Here is a 9,972-nt window from a genome sequence, read left to right as displayed (position 1 = left end):
CTCCGGTCTGCAGTTATCGCCACCGACGCTATCAGTTGTAATAGCAAGCATCTAACTATCACTGGTACATCAAGATGCCGTATGCGTCCATTGCACTTCAGGTTGAAACACTGAACCTCATGATAGACATTTTTTTTTTTTTTTTTTGGTCATCAGTCTACTGACTGGTTTGATGCGGCCCGCCACGAATTCCTTTCCTGTGCTAACCTCTTCATCTCAGAGTAGCACTTGCAACCTACGTCCTCAATTATTTGCTTGACGTATTCCAATCTCTGTCTTCCTCTACAGTTTTTGCCCTCTACAGCTCCCTCTAGTACCATGCAAGTCATTCCCTCATGTCTTAGCAGATGTCCTATCATCTTGTCCCTTCTCCTTATCAGTGTTTTCCACATTTTCCTTTCCTCTCCGATTCTGCTTAGAACCTCCTCATTCCTTACCTTATCAGTCCACCTAATTTTCAACATTCGTCTATAGCACCACATCTCAAATGCTTCGATTCTCTTCTGTTCCGGTATTCCCACAGTCCATGTTTCACTACCATACAACGCTGTACTCCAGACGTACATCCTCAGAAACTTCTTCCTAAATTAAGGCCGGTATTTGATATTAGTAGACTTCTATTGGCCAGAAATGCCTTTTTTGCCATAGCGAGTCTGCTTTTGATGTCCTCCTTGCTCCGTCCGTCATTGGTTATTTTACTGCCTAGGTAGCAGAATTCCTTAATTTCATTGACTTCGTGACCATCAATCCTGATGTAAAGTTTCTCGCTGTTCTCATTTCTACTACTTCTCATTACCTTCGTCTTTCTCGATTTACTCTCAAACCATACTGTGTACTCATTAGACTGTTCATTCCGTTCAGCAGATCATTTAATTCTTCTTCACTTTTACTCAGGATAGCAATGTCATCAGCGAATCGTATCATTGATATCCTTTCACCTTGTATTTTAATTCCACTCCTGAACCTTTCTTTTATTTCCATCATTGCTTCCTCGATGTACAGATTGAAGAGTAGGGGCGAAAGGCTACAGCCTTGTCTTACTCCCTTCTTAATACGAGCACTTCGTACTTGGTCGTCCGCTCTTATTATTCCCTCTTGGTTGTTGTACATATTGTGTATGACCCGTCTCTCCCTATAGCTTACCCCTACCTTTTTCAGAATCTTGAGCAGCTTGCACCATTTTATATTGTCGAACGCATTTTCCAGGTCGACAAATCCTATGAACGTGTCTTGATTTTTCTTTAGCCTTGCTTCCATTATTAACCGTAACGGCAGAATTTCCTCTCTCGTGCCTTTACTTTTGCTAAAGCCAAACTAATCGTCACCTAGCGCATTTTCAATTTTCTTTTCCATTCTTCTGTATATTATTCTTGTAAGCAGCTTCGTTGCATGAGCTGTTAAGCTGATTGTGCGATAATTCTCGTACTTGTCAGCTCTTGCCGTCTTCGGAATTGGGTGGATTATGCTTTTTCGAAAGTCAGATGGTATGTCGCCAGACTCATATATTATGATAGACATAGACAGACAGAATTCTATTGGTTAGTTAGTCCTGTTTCACAGTGTTGGTTTGGATTAGAGTTACTATTTGAACTCTAATGCCACACAGCAGTCAACACTCAAAGTTGAGTGTTTCATTTCGTATCAAACCTTTCTAGTCATTTACATGTTTCATATTGTATTGTTCATATTACTTCAATGTTTTAGAGATATCACGATCGGTGAGCAAATCTTCAGCAAACATGGAGGCCAGCTACACCCACACATATTCTGTGGGAGTGGATTCTCTTCCGTTACCTTCAGTACTGGGCATCGGAGCTCTTTTGATACATACAGCGCAATATTTGGCGATGAAGTAAAACTAGATGTTTCAAGATCTTGTTTTTTGTCTAGGAAAAACAAAGATTTCTAAAGCATTGATAAATTATGGCGAGTTCACGGATAATTTTCTTGTGGCTACACTTTAACAGTACTATGACAACTCTCATTGACTATCACAACTATAAACTATACTTGAACTTTCAATTGGTTCCCTTTTCTGGAAGAATGCAAAAGATATTGTGCGTAGTCCTCAGTTGTATTTTTCAAAACTCAACCTCAAGTGAAATGCTACAGCCTAATGTGTTATTGCTCCAGCAGCTTTACTCCACGCAGGAAATTCTGATGGCACACTTGGCTAAACTCAGCGAAAATAAAGACAATGGTCAAAGACATATCAAGCTGCCACCGGCATTTGTCCGTCGTTCTACTGGAAATTAGAAAGCTGCCTGAACTACTTATCAAAGTAGGAATAAAATTTCTTCTCACACCCTGTATCAAGTGATGTAGATCAAAAAACTTCTGTAGTTATCAATTACGCAGGGTCCAAGGCTTCCGAATTAATCCAGAAATTACTCTAAATGAGATTCAGTTTTTTATCACAAGTGCATGCAGATGCAGCGAGGTGTAAACGTTTTTCCATGTTTGCAGAAATGGAATCAGTGTTATAAAGAGTGGGTGGCACAGTTACAGGGTTTAACTGGAGAGTATAAATTTAATTGCGAAAATGAGGAATGTAAAAAGTCTCATACAGGTTCTATAAACCAATACATGCTAATTAAGCACTGTCCAAATTTAATTACGACCTACATCGTTTAAGTTACAGATCTGGCCGCCATTAATACGTGTCCATGAATAAACGCAAGTATCGGCTGACGCGATAGGGTGCGTCGATGCTGACGTGTTTAAGATCCATCAGCGAATGACGTGGCCCCGCCATCGGCGCACCCATACAAGGACAAACACAGGTCATACATGAAAGACCATGACGGAGCCAACCGTCCGGAAACAGATCCGCTAATGCTAAGTTAAAATCTCTTGCACACTGTGGTGCTAATCAGAAGGTGGAATACATTTTTTTTTTTTTGAAACGCACAACGTAATTATTGTCACAAATCAAGGCACAACGAAGAAATGTATATCATGAAGCCCACTTGGCAGTGGAATCAGACACTCAGATTTCACGACGAACATGAAGAAGTAAATAAACTTTCACGGACAAAACATAACGTAAATGCAATCTTTTCAATGAATGATGAGGTTTCATCAGTACCACTCACAGTCAACGAAATGACATTAAAATTTAAATTGGCACAGGCTGATCAATATCTACAGTTGAACCAAGTGCCTACTGGAAATTAGGATCACCGAAATTTAACAAATTTCAGAGTCCGCTATTTAGTTACAGGGACCAGCAGATTCCAGGAAGAGGTAAATCTACAAAGGATATCGCATACAAACAATTTACCAGACAGCAAGGTACACAGTTATCAGTTCTCAAAAAAGAGAATATTTTTTGGGCCTTGACCTATTCAATACATTAGGCTTCATAATTCGTGAAGGAGCGAATCAAATTGAAACCTACCTTTCCACAGAAAAGTTACAAGAAGTGTTGCAAAAATATGATAATATTTCTTCAGAAGCAACAAGAACCATAAAAATTGCAACGTACACATAATAAAGAAGCCGAAAGCGGTGCCTAAATTTTGCAAAGCACACGAAGCACCTTTTCCGTTAAAATATAAAGTCAAACAGGAATTTGACTTCTTATAACAGCGGTATCATCGAATGCATATCCAGCAGTAAATGGCTAAAAACAACAGTGGCTACGCAGAAACCGAGCAGCACTTTACGGACCTGTAGGAACATTAAAGCGACAGTCAGTGATTCTCATGCGATTTTGAAACTAGAAGAACTAATATCTAAATCAACTGACAGTGTTTACTTTGTAAAATTTGATCTCAAGGAGGCATATTTACAAATACGTTGGGACCATGAAACACAAACATTCATTGTTATAAATACTCTTGTTAGCCTATACCGTTACAAAAGGTTACCATTTTGGACGGCAGTGCACAGAGTTAGTTCCAGTGATACTTAGTACAAGTAATTCTAAAAGTTCCAAACTCTGCGAACTACCTTGACGGCATCCTTATCTGAGGAAAAAAATCCGAAAAAATGTGGAGTCTGACAAAAATTTTACTAGCTGCAAATATAATGTGGAACAAAGACAAGTGAATAATTTTCTAGAACAAAGTGCAACACTTAGGTCACATTCTGTCTGCATACTGCATCAGTCTACGCCGTGACATATTGTAACAATCAAAAACCTTCTACCTTTGAAAAACAGTCAAGCAGTAATACGTCATATTACGACATATTAATTATTGTAGGAACTTCATTCCATACGTAGCTTCCATGTGTGAACCACATTACAAATGGTTTTGCAAAGAAAGTTGGAAACATGAATACCAACATGGTTTTAATAAATTAAAACAAAGTTTCTTAGATGCAAAATGCCTATACGATCCACATCAAATTACAAAAATTGCAACGGATGGTGCGGAATGTGGAATTTGCGATTATTTTCAAGGTGACGAAGATTCATTAATATATTTATGGTCATAAACTTATTTTCCTCAAGAAGCAAAGTACTTTGTGTCTGTCTTTGAACCAAATAACCCTGTTCGTTTCATGGCAGCTTAAAGACTGCAGTGCTGGGGGTTACGCTTATTCCAAATTATGACCGCGAAATAATTTTCAGGTCCACAGCCCAACTCGGGAATGCAAATTCGCCTTCTCGACTGCGAATGGGGCAGGACAAAAACTTCAGCAGATGTACGATTTTCTTTATGTCTAATAAGTCAAAATACTGTGACAAATTTCCTATTGAAATCGAATTTAAAAGCAAAGTTTCTGCCAAAATATCAATTTTCATCTAAGATTAAACAGTAAATACAAACATAGTGACCTGTTGACAGCAAACTGATATATAATCATGAGATTAAACATTACTGGTAAGTGAGGCATGGACTGGGTCGGACTTGTGGTTCAATTTCTGGATTACTTTGAAATCCTTGATCCCTGCGTTAGCGATAGTTAGATTTTATATGGAATTTACCCAGCCTTCTAATTCCCAGTAGGTCGACGGGCAGGTACTGGCGTCAGCTTGATAAGTCATAATTTCTTCACATTGAGGCAGGTGTGCCATCAGGATTTCTTGCGTGGAGAAAAGCTTACTTACTTACTTATCCGTGGCTTGGGCCTTAGTGACTATATGTCTGCTCCACACTCATCTTCCATCGTTCCCGACTGCGAGCCTCCTGCGACCACTCAGCAGCTCCTAGTCCTATGTCCCCGGTCCTTCCATCTTGTCCGCGGTCGTCCTCGGTATCGCCTTCCAGCTGCAGCTTCCAGAAACATATTATGGGGTATCCTCCCTTCATTCATCTTGCTACATGTCCAGCCCAGGTCGACCTTCTTCTTCGTATTCTTTTTATAATCTCAGGGTGTGCGTAAAGCTCTTTTAATTCTTGTTCTTTTTTCGAATTCTCCATTCCTCTGTTTGTAAATCTGTCACAGGACCATACATTTTTTTGGGGGATTTTTCGTTCGAAAACAAGTAGTTTCTCTACGCCTGTTCTCCTAAAGGTGAGGCTTTCACGACCGTACACAACCACTGGCATAATCACACTTTGGTACAGCCTGATCTTAAAACTTCTTGACGCGGATATTTTTTCAGTACAGTATGCTTGCAATTCTTGCATATATTTCAATTTCACAGTGGTTCTGATCACTGCTGAGACTACCAAGGTATTTGAAAGTAATTGAACTTTTGAATCGGAGGTTGAACTCTGTATGAAAAATACAGTGGGTAACACGGCACAAAATTCCTTACCTTCTCTCAGGGAAGGTAATGGAGTACCAGTGCATGTACCGACAGATTGAAGAACTGGCTCCTGTCACAGCCACAGGAATTCTGGGAACAGGAAATCCTTCGGCTCGTGGAACAGAAGGATAGTTGTGCTCAGATCTCTTGTAATTACTTTCTAATAAAGATTTCAACTATACCTACTGCGTTGTTTTGTATCTTTACTTCTGAACATCCCTCATATCTTCAGCCCGAATCAGTTTTTCTTTCTAGAGGTGGGGGCAGATCTATGCTGACACTTCATGATGATCGACCCTCCACTACTGCATACACAGCACAAGTGATGGCTAACAAATCTCGATGAATGACGTAGGCAGGCGACTGCAACAGCATAGAAACAGGAAAGGGGGGGGGGGGGGGTTTCTTGAACGGACCTACATAAAAATTCATAGTGGCGTGATGAGTAATCGTTAATATGAGTTGAATCGTCTCACCGCAATCTGTCAGTCAGAAGAAGTCGAGGGCAAAAATTCAAACCAATGAATGCATGCAAAAAATTAAGCAAGTCAAAGAATAATGTCACCGCCACTGAGTAAAGAAACTGTCACTCACATAAACGCTTCTCAGTTTTCCTTCACGTTGGTTTCTACACAGACGCAAAAATATCGCAGCATTAAAAAATAATTAATGTAACGTAATAAAATTTCAGGAATACATTTGTCTAGGTAATACGTAAGTGGTTAACTTTCCAAGATTATAGCTCAATGTAAGCGTGAGATATCTCGTTGCAAATGTAAAATGCTAGTACATTAATAACCGATGTAACTGCCAGAATGTTGAATGGAAGCATGCCAGTGTGCAACCATTGCGTTGTTCAGGTGCTCGATGTCAGTTTGTGGTACGGAGAGTTCTATGATCCCGTTGCGCGTGGTCGGTCAATACAATGCTGTTTGTGGATTATGGTATGGTTCAAATGGCTCTGAGCACTATGGGACTTAACTTCTCAGGTCATCAGTCCCCTAGAACTTAGAACTACTTAAACCTAACTAACCTAAGGACATCACACACATCCATTGCCGAGGCAGGATTCGAACCTACGACCGTAGCAGTCGCGCGGTTCCGGATTGTAGGGCCTAGAACCGCTTGGTCACTCCGGCCGGGGCAGGACTTACCGTCCGATGACGTCCCATACGCGTTGGACTTGAGTCAGATTTGGTGATCAAACAGGTCAAGTCAACGTGTCGACACTCTGTAAAGCATGTTTTGTTGCAACAGCGTTGGGTTGAGGGGTAAGCGTTATCCTGTTGGAAAACGTCTCCTGGAAACAACGGATCGAATCACTAGACTGATGTGCAGATTTTCAGTCATGGTGCGTCGAATAGCCACGAGAGTGCTGTTATACGAAATGACATCCCAGACTATTAAGTCCTGATGTAGGCCCAGTGCATCTAGCACCCAGACAGGTGGTTGCAGGTCCTCAACTGGTCTCCTTCTAACCAACACACGGCCATCACTGGCATCGAGGAGGAACCAGCTTCCATCAGAAAACACAACAAAACTCCACGCTGCCCTTCAATGAGCTCGCTTGACACCACTCAAATCGAAAATGGCACTGGTTTGTGGTTAGTGAAATGCACGCTACAGGGCGTCTGGCTCGGACCTGTCCTTGAAGGAACCGATTTGCAACGGTTCGTTGAGTCACTGTGGTGCCAATTGCTGCTCAAATTACTACTGCATATGTATTTCGATGAGCCAGAGACATACAACGAGCACATCGTTATTTCTTTTCGCCAGTGCCAAATGGGCGTCTGGAGCCCAGTCTTCTTGTGATCGTACTTTCTTGTGACCACAGCTGCCAGTAATCATTCCTGCCAATTTCTTCCGCAATATCGCAGAAGGAACATCCAGCTTCCCGGAGGCCTATTACACGACCTCGTTCAAACTCAGTGAGATGTTGATAATGGCATTATTGTCGCGTTAAAGGCGTTCTTGACTAACATCAACTCACCACGACCAGTTCAAATGTAACTAACGCTCAATACTATTACAGCGTGTATTTAAAGCAAGCCTGATTTGTCCCCTCGCAGTGGCACTAGGAGCGCCACTCGTATGTGAATGGTGCGAAATTTTCATATACGTCATCTTTCAGATGCAGGAACACGTCTACCAACTTTCATTTATGTGGCACAACTCCATCTTGGTTTTGCAATGTTTATTTTCCATCAGCGTAACTAAGCCAAACCCTTTGACCTTCCACTTTATTGTACACACAATGTTTGGTTATCGATGGTAGGAAGGAAGATTGGTTTTAACGTCCCGTCCACATCGAGGTCATCAGATATGGTGCACAAGCTCTAATTGGGTCTTCTGGTCCATACTGTATACCAGTTAGGTTCCTTTCGGAATATGCGGATAATTTAGCTCCATACTTAACAATCATATACAACCGTTCGCTCGACGCAAGATCCGTACCCAAACACTGGAAAGTTGCACAGGTCACACCAATATTCAAGAAAGGTAGTAGGATTAATCCACCAAATTACAGGCCCATATCGTTAACGTAGATATGCAGCAGGATTTTGGAATATATATCGCGTTGGAATATTATGAATTACCCCTAAGAAAACGGTCTATTAACACACAGTCAGCATGGGTTTAGAAAACATTGTTCCTGTGAAACACAACTAGCTCTTTATTCACCTGAAGATTTGAGTCCTATTGACAAGGAATTTCAGATCGATTCCATATTTCTGGATTTCCGGAAGGCTTTGGCACTCTACTACACAAGCGGTTCGTAGTGAAATTGCGTGCTTCTGGAATATCGTCTCAGTTATGTGACTCGATTTGTGATTTCCTTTCAGAGAGGTCGCGGTTCGTAGTAACTGACGGAAAGTCATCGAATAAAACAGAAGTGATTTCTGGCGCTCCCAAAGGTACTGTTGTAGGCCCTTTGCTGTTCCTTATCTGTATAAACGATTTGGGAGTCAATCTGAGCAGCCGTCTTCAGTTGTTTGCAGGTGACGCTGTCGTTTATCGACTAATAAAGTCATCAGAAGATCAAAACAAACTGCAAACTGGTTTAAAAAAGATATCTGAATGGTGCGAAAAGTGGCAGTTGACCCTAAATAACGAGAAGTGTGAGGTCATCCACATGAGTGCTAAAAGGAACTCGTTAAACTTCGGTTACACGATAAATCAGTCTAATCGAAAAGCCGTAAATTCAACGAAATATCTAGGTACTACAATTACGAACCACTTAAGTTGGAAGGAACACATAGAAAATGTTGTGGGGTAGGCCAACCAGAGACTGAGTTTTATTGGCAGGAGACTTAGAAAATGTAACAGACCAAGGAGACTGCCTTCACTACGATGGTCCGTCCTCTTTTAGAATACTGCTGCGCTGTGTGGGATCCTTGCCAGATAAGACTGACGGAGTACACCGAAGAAGTTCAAACAAAGGCAGCACGTTTTGTATTATCGCGAAATATGGGGGAGAGTGTCACAGAAATGATACGGGATTTGGGCTGGAAATCATTAGAAGAAAGGCGCTTCTCGTTGCTGCGGAATCTTGTCTCCAAATTCCAATCATCAACTTTCTCCTCCGAATGGGAATATATTTTGTTGATACCGACCTACATAGGGAGGAACGATCACCACGATAAAATAAGGTAAACCAGAGGTCGTAGGGAAAGATAAAGGTGTTCATTCCTTCCGTGCGCTATGCGAGATTGGAACAGTAGATAACTGTGAAGGTGGCTCGGTGATGCAAAGTAGGAAACTAGTCGCTAACTAAGCAATAAGCAAACAAGGCTGTCTACTCTCGAGCAGAAGGTGTCTGCAATGAAACACGGAAGCGTCCTTGCAACGCACGTCACGTCAGCGAGTTCGCATGCTGTGTTTCCGATGCAAGTAGTAGACATATCGCTGCTCAGGTTCGGTAGAGCGTGAAGCATGCACCCGATTGCGTGGTTAAATTATTTGGATAAGTGCAATGCATTGCTTGTTGCGTGTCAGGTGCTCAGTCATGAGCACCACGTAAAAAATGTGTGCAGACATGTATCCGGCGACGTACTGGAACCAGGCCACACAGTCAAGTGTGAAAAAGAGCGTACAACTCGACAATCGTGGCAATCTACGGCAACGTACGTTGCTCATTTTGTTGTTCCGGAGAGATACGAGGGCTATCCACAAAGTAAATTACGTTTTGGAATTAAAAATAAATAAAGTATTGGAATTTTTTAAAATTATATACAGATGAAAGCCAAATACTACTTTTCTACATAGTT

This window comes from Schistocerca gregaria, chromosome 3 (genome assembly GCF_023897955.1).
Source record: "Schistocerca gregaria isolate iqSchGreg1 chromosome 3, iqSchGreg1.2, whole genome shotgun sequence".
In the NCBI taxonomy this organism is placed as follows: Eukaryota; Metazoa; Arthropoda; class Insecta; order Orthoptera; family Acrididae; genus Schistocerca; species Schistocerca gregaria.
Note: the sequence above shows the minus strand (reverse complement) of the source record.